The sequence below is a fragment of the Lissotriton vulgaris genome, chromosome 7 (assembly GCF_964263255.1).
Source record: "Lissotriton vulgaris chromosome 7, aLisVul1.2, whole genome shotgun sequence".
Taxonomy (NCBI): Eukaryota; Metazoa; Chordata; class Amphibia; order Caudata; family Salamandridae; genus Lissotriton; species Lissotriton vulgaris.
The window spans coordinates 567,799,605-567,813,640 of record NC_141695.1 but is presented as its reverse complement, the minus strand read 5'-3'; positions in this window follow the sequence as shown (position 1 = coordinate 567,813,640).

Here is a 14,036-nt window from a genome sequence, read left to right as displayed (position 1 = left end):
GACTTAAAATGTCTGTGGGGGGTGGAGGAGGCGATACTAGTGGTCATGCTGCTAATGCCAGAATAAGTGGAGGATGTGTGTTGCCGAACTTTACGACGTTGTGCACTTGCACCACCACTAATTGAGGTCTAGTTGGATGGAGGTCCCTTCTGGCGAGAAACAAATATGGAAGCGGTAGGTGGTGGTGTACTAGTTAACTCCAATGATGGTGTTCCCATTGCCTCCTCGTCGACAACATCACGCTCAGCAGCTTTTTGGGCTAGGGTAAAAATGTTTGTTTGCTGCATGCCCGCTGAGCCTGTAGTGGCGTTTATGATGACTGCGTCATCGTCGTGAGAGTCTTCATCAGCAGGAGTAGTATACGCCACTTCTTCTTCAGCATGACACTCCATAAGTACGAGAGTTTCGGGGACCTTCCTTTTACGCTTAGCTACCTTTGTCAGATCATGGTGTGCCTCACTCTCAGACGGCAGTGGTGGTTCCCAAGTTAGATCCATATCATCAGAAGGAACGGGGCTTGAAGAAGATGTAGACACCATCCTTGATCTTTTCCTTGCTAGGGATGTGGAAGACAATGAATGATCAGGAGGAGTGGCTTCCTCAAATGATAGCTCGGCTTGAATGTCGATTTCCTGATATGCCCCTACTTTGGGAGGAATAACTATTGTGGGCACTTGTGCCCCTCCATGCACCTCTGCTTGCGCATCTCCTTGCGCTGCTTCTCCTTCCACATGTACTTGGGCTTGTACTTGCACATGTGGTTGTTGTTGCGGCTGTGGTTGATGAGTTACAACAACCTGTGTTGATTGAGGGACATTGCTGCTACTTTCTTGCGATGAGCCAACATCACTGGTCGATGGGGATTGAACAACTATACTAAGTGCCTCTGCAGCACTCAAGGGCTTGGACTTAAGTTGGCATGGTGGTGGTGGCACTGAGCCCAATGGAGCTGGGGTGCTACTCCCAGCTTGGTCCCCAGCAGATCCCGCTGCTGCTGCAGGCGTACTTTTTTTTATTCCCAAAAAATGTGGCGGGCGGCACACCAGTCTCCTTGGTAAATTGCATCTTCTGCTCCTTACTGGCAACTTTCTTGCTAGAGGAGCTACGGGGAACTTTTTTGGGGGCTATCTTCTTCAGATGTCAGAACAGCAGGCCGCAGTTGCACGAGTTGCAGAGTGTTCTTGTCTGTGGCCACACCTGACATCGCGTGATGTTATGCTGCACACACACTGCAGGACTTCTTCCTGGCACTGGTGGTTCTCTTGTGCACCTAAAAGCAATGGAAGACAGAGGAACATCAGTTATACACCCCAAAAAGTCGAAAAACACATAGAAATCAGCACAATCCCATGCCATCCATGCCCTCAATGATGTTTAAATTCAAGACACCCCACAGAAAGTCTAGGCCCATGCACCATTGAGTACCCCTGGGCATAATGGATGAAAGCTAGGCAAAATGGGTGCAGGCCTGAGAACACTGCCTGCCTTCAAAATGGCCCCTTGCCCCCCAGCACATGGCCTGCCTGTACCAGCACTCAAAATGGCCCCTACCCACATGGCCAGTCCCAACAACACCCCCAAAAAGTCGAAAAACCCATAAAAAACAGCACAATCCCATGCCATCCATGCCCTCAATGATGTTTACAATAAAGAGACCCCACAGAAAGACTCAGTCCATGCACCACTCACTAGCCCTGGGCAAAAGGCCCCAACAGCAGCCAAAAAAATAGAAAAACACAGAAAAATCAGCACAATCCCATGCCATCCATGCCCTCATGATGTTTAAATTCAAGACACCCCACAGAAAGACTAGGCCCATGCACCACTCACTACCCCTGGGCATAATGGATGAAAGCTAGGCAAAATGGGTGCAGGCCTGAGAACACTGCCTGCCTTCAAAATGGCCCCTTGCCCCCCAGCACAAGGCCAGGGCCAGCCTGTACCAGCACTCAAAATGGCCCCCACCCACATGGCCAGTCCCAACAACACCCCCAAAAAGTAAAAAAACACATAAAAAACAGCACATCCCATGCCATCCATGCCCTCAATGATGTTTAAATTCAAGACACCCCACAGAAAGACTAGGCCCATGCACCACTCACTACCCCTGGGCAAAAAGCCCCAACAGCCGCCCAAAAAATCGAAAAACACAGAAAAATCAGCACAATCCCATGCCATCCATGCCCTCAATGATGTTTAAATTCAAGACACCCCACAGAAAGACTAGGCCCATGCACCACTCACTACCCCTGGGCAAAAAGCCCAAACAGCAGCCAAAAAAAATCGAAAAACACAGAAAAATCAGCACAATCCCATGCCATCCATGCCCTCATGATATTTAAATTCAAGACACCCCGCAGAAAGACTAGGCCCATGCACCACTCACTACCCCTGGGCATAATGGATGAAAGCTAGGCAAAATGGGTGGAGGCCTGAGAACACCGCCTGCCTTCAAAATGGCCCCTTGCCCCCCAGCACACGGCCAGGGCCTGCCTGTACCAGCACTCAAAATGGCCCCCACCCACATGGCCAGTCCCAACAACACCCCCAAAAAGTCGAAAAACACATAAAAAACAGGACAATCCCAAGCCATCCATGCCCTCAATGATGTTTACATTAAAGAGACCCCACAGAAAGACTCAGTCCATGCACCACTCACTAGCCCTGGGCAAAAGGCCCCAACAGCAGCCAAAAAAGTAGAAAAACACAGAAAAATCAGCACAATCCCATGCCATCCATGCCCTCAATGATGTTTAAATTCAAGACACCCAACAACAGAAAGACTAGGCCCATGCACCACTCACTACCCCTGGGCAAAAGGCCCCAACAGCAGCCAAAAAAATCAAAAAACACACACAAATCAGCACAATCCCATGCCATCCATGCCCTCAATGATGTTTAAATTCAAGACACCACACAGAAAGACTAGGCCCATGCACCACTCACTACCCCTGGGCAAAAGGCCCCAACAGCACCCAAAAAAATCGAAAAACACAGAAAAATCAGCACAATCTCATGCCATCCATGCGCTCCATGATGTTTAAATTCAAGACACCCCACAGAAAGACTAGACCCATGCACCACTAACTACCCCTGGGCATAATGGATGAAAGCTAGGCAAAATGGGTGCAGGCCTGGGAACACTGCCTGCATTCAAAATGGCCCCTTGCCCCCCAGCACTTGGCCAGGGCCTGACTGTACCAGCACTCAAAATGGCCCCCACCCACATGGCCAGTCCCCATCAACACCCCAAAAAATCAAAAAACACACAAAAATCACCACAATCCAATGCCATCCATGCCCTCCATGATGTTTACATTAAAGAGACCCCACAGAAAGACTCAGTCCATGCACCACTCACTAGCCCTGGGCAAAAGGCCCCAACAGCAGCCAAACAAATCGAAAAAAACACAAAAATCAGCATAATCCCATGCCATCCATGCCCTCAATGATGTTTAAATTCAAGACACCCCACAGAAAGACTAGGCCCATGCACACCTCACTACCCCTGGGCATAATGGATGAAAGCTTGGCAAAATGGGTGCTGGCCTGAGAACACTGCCTGTATTCAAAATGGCCCTTTGCCCCACAGCACATGGCCAGGGCCTGCCTGTACCAGCACTCAAAATGGCCCCCACCCACATGGCCAGTCCCCATCAACACCCCAAAAAATAAAAAAACACACAAAAATTACCACAATCCAATGCCATCCATGCCCTCCATGATGTTTACATTAAAGAGACCCCACAGAAAGACTCAGTCCATGCACCACTCACTAGCCCTGGGCAAAAGGCCCCAACAGCAGCCCAAAAAATCGAAAAACACACAAAAATAAGCACAATCCCATGCCATCCATGCCCTCAATGATGTTTAAATTCAAGACACCCCACAGAAAGACTAGGCCCATGCACCACTCACTACCCCTGGGCAAAAGGCCCCAACAGCAGCCAAAAAATCGAAAAACACACAAAAATCAGCACAATCCCATGCCATCCATGCCCTCCTTGATGTTTACATGAAAGAGACCCCACAGAAAGACTCAGTCCATGCACCACTCACTACCCCTGGGCAAAAGGCCTCAACAACAGCCCTGAAATCGAAAATTCCAAAATTGTAGTTGCAGCAACTGTAATGCCCCAAACAAACTTACTTGTGAAAAAAAGTGCAGGCAAATCTCAACCTGAGGAGATATTCTGATAAAAATCATAATTTTCAGAAGGTTTGTGCTGCTTGCTGGTGGATTTCTTGTGCAGAATTGCAAATTTTGCAATTTCGCGAGTGCGAGATTGTTGCTGCCCGCCGCATCTAAGTGTTCGCAATTGCAAACTCCCGCGATACGTGATAACGGCGTACTCTCACTGTGCAAGGTGGCAAGCCGCGATTACGTAATCGCGGTCGCCAAACTCCAGCGGGATCCCACAGCAAGATCCAAAATGGCGCAGCACACGCAAAATATCGTGAAAAACAAATCGGCAAACGCTGAATGACGGTAAGTGAACGCCGCGCGCCGCAATATTGTATCACCAAGCAAAAAAATCAGCTGCGTGCGAATTTGCGGATTTTCGGCAAATTCGAGAGTGTTCGCGGATTGCGAATGTACCGAAAATCTGCAAATTCCACGAGCGGAACGGATTTTACACCCATGCTTATTCTAAAGTACGTTTTTTTCAGTTCGCAGATTGTACTTCCGACATATTTTAGGGTACATGGGCACTCAATCACGTATACCACATATTGCGCTTTACATGTGACTAAGTTTTGGATTTTTTATGCTTTCTTGCTTGCCAATGTTACTGCTTTTGTGTTTTTCGCTATTTGACAAACTTTACAGTTGTGGCACTTCACGAAACCTGTTGTGCATAGCCATTGTCTTGTTTTCCTCGTTTCAATACAAAAATGGCAGTGTACTAGGGTATCCTTCAGATTTTTCGCCCTTCTGAATGTAACATTTGGATAATTGCCCATGATTGCTGCTAATATTGGGTCCAATTGTAATATTTTCCAATGCTTTTTCAAAATGTCTTTGATTTTTTTGGAGTCCTTCAAGTATGTCATTATTAGCTGGATAGTTTCAGGTTTTTTCTCGGGGGTTTTTAATTTGATAGTTTCCTCTCTTTCTTTCTGTTCAGATCTTACTTTACCCCTCTTTATCATTTCTGTTGAGTATCCTCTGCGTTTAAATCTTCGAGCAATCCACTCACAGTGTTTATTCCATTCTTCCTTATCAGAGCATATCCTACTAACTCTTAAGAATTCTCCGTATGGTATGGTATGGATCAGAGTATTTTGATGAAAGCTATTCGGATGCATTTATGCATTTGTTGCTGTCTTTTTTCAATGTAATGTTGTTTGGACTTTGCCTTCATTTATGTATATTTCAGTGTCTAAGAATGTCACCCTTTCCTGGCTGATATTATATGTGAACTTTAAGTTTATTTCAGACACATTCAGAATTTTAAAGTATTTCTCAAATTCTTCCTTTGTTTCGTCCCATATTATCAGAAGGTCGTCAATAAATCTCAACCAGATAACTGTTTATTTGATATATTCATCATTGTTTGAGTGCCAGGCAAGGTGCTGCTCCCACCAGCCCATTGCTATGCATGCATAACAAGGACTAAGAAAAAGCCCATTGCTTTGCCTTTAGTTTAGATGTATATTTCTTCTCCAAACTAAAAAACGTTTTTTGTCAAGAAATGTTCAATCAACTCTAACAGCATATGATTGTGTTGGTCAATCAATCAATCAATCAACCATAGCATTTGTAAAGAGCACTACTCATCCGTGAGGGTCTTAAGGTGCTGGGTTGTGGGGAATGCTGCTACCACTCAAAAAGCTATGTTTTGAGGAGTCTTCTAAAGGTCTGCTGCTGTACGTCGCTCTTTGAATGCGGGGACTGTGGCAAGGGCGAGGTCGGCGGAGCGGAGCTGGTGGGTGGGGGTGTAGAAGCTGAGTCGGCTGTTGAGGTATGCTGGTCCGGTGTTGTGGAGAGCCTTGTGTGAGTGGGTGAGGAGCTTGAAGGGTATCCTCTTGTTGATGGGGAGCCAGTGCAGGTCTCTCAGGTGGGATGTGATGTGGCTGCAGTAAGGGATGTTGAGGATCAGGCATGCAGAGGCGTTCTGGATGCATTGAAGGTGTTTCAGCAGTTTGGCCAAGGCTCCTGCATAGAGGGTATTTCCGTAGTCCAACCTGCTACTGACGAAAGCCTGGGTGACCGCACTTCTCATTTCAGTGGGGATCCACTTGTAGATCTTGCGGAGCATGCAGAGGGTGTTGAAGCAGGAAGAAGAGACAGCATCGAGCTGCTTAGTCATGGAGAGGGTGAAGTTGAGGATGACCCCTAGGTTGCTTGCGTGGCGGGTGGGTGTTGGAGCGGTTCGCCCACCAGGAGTCATTCCAGGCCAAAGGGGTGGATATGAGGATGAGGACCTCCGTCTTGTCCAAGTTCAGCTTCAGTCGGCTGTACCTCATCCATTCGGTGGCAGACTTCATTACTTCGTGGAGGTTGGTTTTGGCGGTGTTGGAGTCCTTGGTGAGGGAGAGGATCAGCTGGGTGTCATCAGCGTAGGAGATGATGTTGAGGTCGTGTAGTCGGGCGATGTGGGCGACGGTGCCATGTAGATGTTAAACAGCGTTGGGCTGAGGGATGAGCCCTGGGGTACCCCGAAGAAGATCTTGTGGCTTTGGAGCAGAAGGGGTGGGGCAGACGCTCTGTGCTGTGTTCTGCCAGAGAGGAAGGTGGTGGTCCAGTCGAGGGCCTTCTCTTGGATGCCGGCGTTGTGGATGCGTGTTCGTAGTGTGTGGTGGCAGGCCATGTCGAAGGCGGCTGACAGGTCCAGGAGGATGAGGGCTGCAGTTTCTCCATTGTCCAGCAGGGTCCTGATGTCATCAGTGGCGGCGAGTAGAGCAGTTTCGCTGCTGTGGTTGCTGCAGAACCGGGACAGGGATGGGTCCAGGATGCTGTTCTCCTTGAAGTAGCGGGTTAGTTGTTTGTTGACGGTCTTCTCAATGACCTTCGCCAGGAACGGGAGCAGGGAGATGGGCCGGAAGTTCTTGAGATCCTTGGGGTCCGCCTTAGGTTTCTTGAGTAAGGCATTTATCTAGGCGTGCTTCCAGCTCTCCGGGAAGGTTGCTGTCTCGAAGGAGATGTTGATGGTTTTCTGTAGATGGGCTGCGATGGCGGTGCTGGCTTTGTTGAAGATGTGGTGTGAGCAAGGGTCTGACGGAGATCCAGAGTGGATGGTGCTCATGATCTCTATGGTGTTGTTGCTGGTAATGTTGTTCCAGGAGAGCAGGCGGTTGGTGTGGATAGTGGTCATGGGGGCGGAGGTGACAGTGGTTGTCGGGGCGGTCATGGGGTTAAAGCTGTCGTGGATGTCTGCGATCTTGCGATGGAAGAAGGTGGCCAGCGAGTGAGTCGCACAGGTCTTGCGAAGGTGGGATGTCGTTGGTGTTGGAGCTGGGGTTGGAGAGTTCCTTCACGATGTTGAAGAGCTCTTTGCTGTTGTGTGCAGTTGTTGTCTAGGCGGTCTTTGAAGGAGGCATTTTTGGCTGATCTGATGCGGTGATCGTGTTTGCGGGTGGCGTTCCTGTGGGCTACGGCGCTGTCCAGTGTTCGTTCATGCAACCAGTTCTTCTCCAGCTTTCGGCAGGTTTGCTTGGAGGCCTGGAGGTCTTCAGTGAACCAGCTGGCTTTCTTGTTGGTGTGAGTGTCGAAGGTTTTCTTGAACGGGCGAGGGTGTTGGTGTCGGTGGGTGGGCTCTGGGCGAGGGTGATGGTTAGCTGGTCTTTGGTGATTTTGCTCAAGCAGTGGCGGGGCATCTGTTCGGTGCAATAGTGCATGGTGGGTTTCTGGAAGGTGAAGTGGGTACAGTGATGGTCGGCCCAGTGGAGTTCGTTGCTGTGGTTGAAGGAGACATGGGGGCTTGCGGAGAAGATGGGGTCGATATTGTGGCCGGTGGAGTGGTTGGGTGTTGTGATGAGTTGTCTGAGTTCGAGGTTGGCTAGGTTGTCGATCAGGGTGGTGGAGTTGGTGTCATTGTTGTTCTCGAGGTGGAAGTTCAGGTACCCGAGGAGGATATAGTCCGTAGAGGCGAGGGTGTGTGTGCAGATGAAATCGGTGATGGAGTCGCTGAACCGTGGTCAGGGTCTAGGGGGTCTGTAGACAAGGGTTCCTCTGAGGGTGGTGTTGGGGTTGGTGTGAATCTGGAAGTGCAGGTGTTAAGCTCTGCTGAGGGTGTTGTCAGTGTTGGTTGCAACTCTGAGGGTGTTCTTATGGACAATGGCAATTCCTCCTCCTATTCCAATGGTGCGGTCCCTGCGGGTGATCTTGTAGCCTTCTGGGAAAGCTCTAGTGATGTTGTGTGCCAAGTAGGGGTTCAGCCAGGCCTCCGTCAGGAAGGCGACGTCTGGGGAGGCAAAGTCGAATAGGTCCCAGAGTTCAACGGCGTGTTTGTGGGCGGAGCAGGTGTGGAGAAGGATGCATCTGAGGTAGTTGGGTTCTTGAATGGACGGTGGGTTGGTGGGTCGGATGCTGGTGAAGCTACAATTCTGGCAGGAGAAGGGTCCTTGGGTTCACTTCAGGGCGGCCAGGAAGCAGGTGCGCGATCGTCCGCATTGAGTGCGTGGAGGGTGCTGAAGTTGTAGCGAAGACGGGCGTTGTGTAGTTCATGGGGCCAGGGGTTCTGGCACTGGGTGAGGGCCAGGTGCGGAAGGGCACGGACGGGTTTGCCTTAGGTGCGCCTTTGGCCTCCATATAAGGGAAGTAGTTAGGGAGGAGCAGCTGGGAAATGGGGCGGTGAAGGGTGAGCAGGGGGGCAGGGACGCAGTGGTGGGAAGAGCGGGGAAAAATGGTTGACGGACGGTGCGGGAAACAAAACGCAAAGCAGGGCACAGAACTAGCAGGAGGGAGAAAAGGAAAATAGGCAAGCTACGATGAGACAGGAACAATCAAGCAGTGCAGCAGTAATGAAAAAACCAGTACAACAGAAGCAGTACAGCAGCGTGAGGAGGGACCTCCCTGCAAGCAGGGTCAAAGGTTTGTTATATTGAATATTTTCTTTCTTCAGAAAATATTCACACTATGTTATACCAATCCTGTTCCCAATGTCTCTATAAAGGGAAATCACGTCCATCATGATTAGCTTGTAGGATTCTTGCCATGGTGTATCTTGCAGGTGTCTGAGTTGATCACTTGTGTCTTTTATGTATGAAGTTACATTTTACACAAAAGGCATCCGAAAAAAAATCCCAACAAAGTTTGCCACTGGTTCGTATAATGAGACTTTCGCTGCAATTAAAGGTCGGCCCAGCGGTCTTGTAGAATGTTTAATGATTTTCTGCAAAAAATAGATGTTTGCCATGATTGGATGTTCAACTTTAAAAAATTTGACTTCATCCTCATCTAGAAGATTCATATTTACCTACCCTTTTTAAATTTAGTGTCAGGTTCATCTTTAACTTGGCATAGTATTCCAGGTTATTTAGCTGTGAATGAGCATTTTTTATGTATTCTTTTTTATCCCAGATAATGATATTTCCTCCTTTATCTGCAATTTTTATTACAATTTGATTCTCCTGGGTTAGTTCAACTAATGCAAACAAAACAGGTGATGGACCGAATGTGGATCAATGTCACACATTCACCCCAGTCAAAAGATCTGGGCCCAAATCCATCGTTTTTTTGCACTCCACACCACCCTGGGCTAGACAATGGCGATATGCAAATCAGCTCTGACCCTGTGCCCCATGGGAACAGTCCAGTCCGAACTACAAAAGCCATGTCCTTCCCAGAACGGAATCAAGCATCCGAGGACCGGACCGGTTTCGAGGTAACACCTCTCATCAGCCCGGCTACCTTGACTCCAGTGGTGTGGAGTGCCTGGGACCCACGTCTGGGCATCCCCAGCGCACTTTTAGTTCAACTAATGCCTTTCTTTCTTTTTCATTGAAATTATCTATGTATTTAGATGTTTTGCTATTATAGATGAATTGTGTCACCGCCTCATGAAAAGTATCTATTTTATTTCCAGGCGCAAGTTGTGGATAAAAGCGGGATTTAAGTTTTATTCCACTCAAATTGTTCCTAATTGTAGACATATTGTGTGAAGGTCCACACCAACATTATTGTTTGTTGTGTCCAGGGTGAGCAAAGGTGTTGCATCATTTGCAATGAGTTCAGAAGTTTGTTGTTTTACTTTTTTTTATATTCTCGCATTTTTGGGTTTTCTGAGAATCTTTTAGCCAGTTTGATCTTTCTAATATATTGATATAAATCAATTTGTGTTTGGGCTACATCCATTTAGCCTATGAGGCAAACATTTAAACCACGCTTTAGTAGTGATATTTCCGCATATGACATAGTTCTCTTTGACAGATTCACAGTTTGCAATTCACTTTCTACAACCTCTTCTGTCTCATGCTCCTGGTCAGAGTCCTGACTTTTTCTTGTCCCTCTGTTTCTTTTTCCTCTCCTTCTTTGTTTCCTCGTTGTCCCCGTTGCCCTCGTTGTTGACCTCTTCCTTTTCCTCTGTAAGATTGTGGCTGGCTGCTCATAGTCTGTTCCCACTGCCGCTGTTGGAGCACCAACCGCATATCCCCTAAAAAAGTTTTTTGCTTTCTTGCCTCTTGGGTCAGTTACCCTCTCACTTACATACATTGATGTTAAGGAAGACTGGCTTGTTGATACATTTGTCGCACTGTCCACTTTCTCTTGTTGCTTTAACATATCTAACTGTTTTGCATAAGTAAAAATTCTCCCGTCCAAATAATCCTCTTTATCACATTGAAATTTCAATTGTTTTCGTAGTTGTATGCTTTATTCATGTTTATCTATCTATCTTTCCAATTCCTCTTTAAATTTTGTCACAGGATTTTATTCCATTTTTGTTAACTCAATTTACAAGTTTTTTAACTATTCTCTGTTTTTTTTCCAAAGCAATCTCCAAGTGTTTGACTAACATTACCATCAGGCCCATGGATGAATTTAAAATATATTCACCCCATTCCTGCAGTAGTTCATTGCTTGTATCTTGATGACTAGGCATCAAGCTTATCCTTAGTCCTCTAGGCACTCGTACCTCTAGACATTTTTCATAGACACTACTTCCCACCATTTGTTTATTTCTTTTTTGGACATTATTTCCCACAGCCTTAATTTACCTTCATTTGCTTCTCACATGCTGGACTTGATCTTTACCAACATAGACCAGTTAATGGTTCATTCCCCTCTTACCCGGACTGCCAAGCCATGTCTTCCCTGGACCGGAAACAAGCTTCCGAGGACCGGTTTCTGGCATTCCAGCCGTCTTAAGCCCGGCTTGCTTGAATCCAGTGGCAAAGTGAGCAAAGGACTCACGTCTGAGCATACCCTGCCACACTTATAGCGGCCAAAAGTGGTAGAAAAGATTAAACCCAGATCTCTTGACTGGGTGTGAGTGTTTGATTGATTCAGATGCTCCGTCCATCACCACCCCATTTTGCACCGCTTTTGGCCGCCATAAGTGTGGCAGGGTATGCTCAGACATGAGTCCCTTGCTCACTTTGCCACTGGATTCAAGCAAGCCGGGCTGAAGACAGCTGGAATGCCAGAAACCGGTCTTTGGAAGCTTGTTTCCGGTCCAAGGAAGACATGCCTTGGCAGTTCGGGCTGGACTGTTCCCATGAGGCACAGGGTCAGACTGATTTGCATATAGCCATGTCTGAACTGGGGTGGCAGAGTGGGCTAAAGAACGGTGATGGATTAAACCCAGATCTTTTGACTGGGTGTGAGTGTTTGATTGATTCAGATGCTCCGTCCTTCACCACCCTCTTTTGTACCACTTTTGGCCGCCATAAGTGTGGCAGGGTATGCTCAGACGTGAGTCCCTTGCTCACTTTGCCACTGGATTCAAGCAAGCCGGGCTGAAGACGGCTGGAATGCCAGAAAACGGTCCTCTGAAGCTTGTTTCCGGTCCAGGGAAGACATGGCTTGGCAGTTCGGACTGGACTGTTCCCATGAGACACAGGGTCAGACTGATTTGAATATAGCCATGTCTGAACTGGGGTGGCAGAGTGGGCTAAAGAACGGTGATAAATTAAACCCAGATCTTTTGACTGGGTGTGAGTGTTTGATTGATTCAGATGCTCCGTCCTTCACCACCCTCTTTTGTACCACATGTGGGTGGGGGGGCATATTGAGGCCAGGCAGTTTTTGCCATAGGCCGGCAAGCTTGCGGGCCAGTTGGCCTAGGGTTTTGAATGGGTGCATGAAACAACTCTCTCTGTGTGTTCTCTCTTCTATTAATTTAAACATCCATTTTTGATTAGAATTGCAATTTTTATTTTGGGACTTTCCGTTTTTGGGTGTGCTAATAATAAATGCCGAGTTGTAATAGTATTAATTGAAGCACGACATATGCAACATTTATTTAACTGATGTTCCTCTGGCTTCTTTGCTTTTAGGTGCACAAAGACTGAGACCCAGGAATCATCCTCATCCTCATCCTCATCACTTATTGTAGTGCCAGGAAGACGTCCTGCTGCAGTGTGTGCACAACGTCATGTTACGTCACGTGTGGCCACAGACAACTCTGCAACTCATGCAACTGCGTCCTGCTGTTCTAACATCTGAAGAAGATAGGCCCAAAGAAAGGTGCCGTAGCTCCTCTACCAAGAAAGTTACCAGTGCCACTGCCAGTAAGAAGGAGCAGAAGAAACAAGTGGCTTACCTAGAAAACTGGTGTGCCGATCGACACGTTTTTGGGGATAAAAACCTACGCCTGCAGCAGCAGTGTCCGCCGGGGACCAAGCTCGGAGCAGCGCCTCCGCTTCATTGGTCTCAGTGCCACCACGTCAAGTTAGACCCAAGCCTATGAATGCCGCAGAGACAGCCACTTTAATTGCTCTTTCACCATTGACCAGTGATTTTGGCGTTGACTCATCGCAAAGTAGCATCCAATCAACGCAGGGTGTAACTCATCTGACGAGTGTTCAACGACAACCACAGGTGCTACAAGGAGAGGCGCAAGGAGAGGCGCAAGGAGAGGCACAAGGAGAGGCAAAAGGAGAGGCATAACTGTCCACAATACTTGATCCTCCAGAAGTAGCGGCACATCAGGAAATCAAGATTCATGCGGAGGTATCAGCCGAGCAAGCCACTCCTGATGATCCATTGTCTTTCAGATCCACAGCAAGGAAAAGTAGGGCTAGTACAACTTCTTTTTCAAGCCCCCTTACTTCTGATGATCTAGATCTTGATTGGCACCCACCAATTCAGTCTGAGAGGGAGGCACGCCATGAGTTGACAAAGCTAGGTAAAAGGAAGGTTCCTGCAAGGCTCGAAGAAGAAGTAGAAGTAGTATATTCTGCTGCTGATAAAGAGTCTGACGATTACGACCCAGTCATCACAGTTGTCACTCCAGCCCCAGCGGGTATGCAGCAGAAAGACACTTTTACCCTATCCCGAAATGCTGAGCGGGATGTGGGCGGCGTGGCAATGGTACCACCACCAACACAGGTAATTTCTACACCAACATGACCTACAGCTTCCATATTTTCTCTTCAGAAGGGCCGGCAGGGACCTCCATCCAGCTTGACCTCCATTACCTAAAGTAGTGGTGCTGTATGTGCACAACAGAGTCGAATTCAGCCAGGCCCATCCTCCACTTCATCTGGCATTGAAAGTGGCACCTCCACCACCACCAGAAATCTCAACTTCTTTAGTATTAGCAAAAAGGCAGAAAATCAAGTTATTTGTTCGATTTGTAAATAAGTAGTTAGTCAGGGTAAGCTTGGTACCAACTATGGTACCGGTGGCCAGAGAGGTCATCTCCAAAAACTCCACAGCATCCTGTGGGAGGTGCACCTAAGTAACATCCGGAAAGCCAAAAGTACAAATCCAAATGTAGCCATTGATATTGCATCTGATGATGAGGAGCTGATCGTGCAGGGAGGAGGTGAAGAAGCGAGATGCATTTTTTCTGGTACACACAGTACCCCTGGCAGTAGCACTGCAGTGGTAGCGCCCACACCCTCTACCCCAGTGTTAGACCTGCCAC